The sequence below is a fragment of the Echinops telfairi genome, unplaced genomic scaffold (genome assembly GCF_000313985.2).
Source record: "Echinops telfairi isolate 266 unplaced genomic scaffold, ASM31398v2 ScPeMD7_7410;HRSCAF=8448, whole genome shotgun sequence".
Classification (NCBI taxonomy): Eukaryota; Metazoa; Chordata; class Mammalia; order Afrosoricida; family Tenrecidae; genus Echinops; species Echinops telfairi.
Window position 1 is genome coordinate 3839962 of NW_022111310.1, and position 972 is coordinate 3840933.

General features: G+C 50.5%; 1 pseudogene; it reads left to right on the forward strand.

Annotated features, from left to right (window-relative positions):
• Positions 1 to 574: 574 nt before the first annotated feature.
• LOC115871905 lies at positions 575 to 647 on the forward strand (annotated as a pseudogene).
• Positions 648 to 972: the final 325 nt, after the last annotated feature.

A 972-nucleotide genomic window follows, 5' to 3' on the forward strand; every position in this document is an offset into this window, starting at 1 on the left:
AGTCCCCATGAGTAGGACAAGGAAGGAAAGCAGTGCGCCGGTGCTGGCTAGTACTCCCGGAGCATTAGTGTCCCCACCTACAAACCAGGGTGGTAGAAGAGCTTTTCTGTCATACGGTAACTGCGTAGGAGGAGAGCCCCGCATAGCCAGTGCGGGTGGGGCAACTATAAATGGGATCATTCGTGTTTCTTGTTTTTCCTCTCCCAAAGTCAATGCAAGCTTCCAGTATTCGACAACAATCCCTTCTGGAAAATCCAACCCAATAGGAGATAAGCAAACGTCCATTTCATTTGTGCATGCTCACATCTACCAGTCGCACTGTGGCTACCGCTTTGGTCATGCTTTGTCCTGGTCATGCTTTGTACTCATGGTGATTGTCCTTCAACACTCCACTCAGCTCTCACCTCCCCTGAGGCACCCCACCCCCACCCCCCACGTGCCTCTGCTTGTGGCGCCCTTCCAGGTTCGCTTGGAGTCCCATCATCCTGGATTACAAGGGTGGGTTATCTATTGCTCTCATGGGCCTCCCAGAATTTCCCAGGCTGTAATTTTTACTGATGCAAAACACTCGTCTTAGTCTTACAGCTCTTTTGGAATTTATCTAGCAGGTTTTCTGTGTTGTTGTTTTTTCTCCTGGAACCACCCCACCACCCCCGCCCACAAACAAACAAACAAACAAACACATGAAAAAAGCTACTAGTCTTTCCCTAATGGAGGTCCTGGGTGGGCTCAAAGTGCAGACCTTTCGATGAGCAGCTGAGTGTGCGCATGTTGTATTACCAGGGTTCCTCACCCAGTACCTCCACTACCCACTGCTGTTGGGTCCACTCCGATGTCAGAGCTGTGAATCTGGGTGGACGCAGAAAGCCTCATCTGCTCCCTGGCAGCCTGACCCATTCCCTGACCAGGGCACCTAGCATCTAGCATGTGTTAAGCAGAATCTGTGAAATACTGCAGAGAATTGCATCTTAA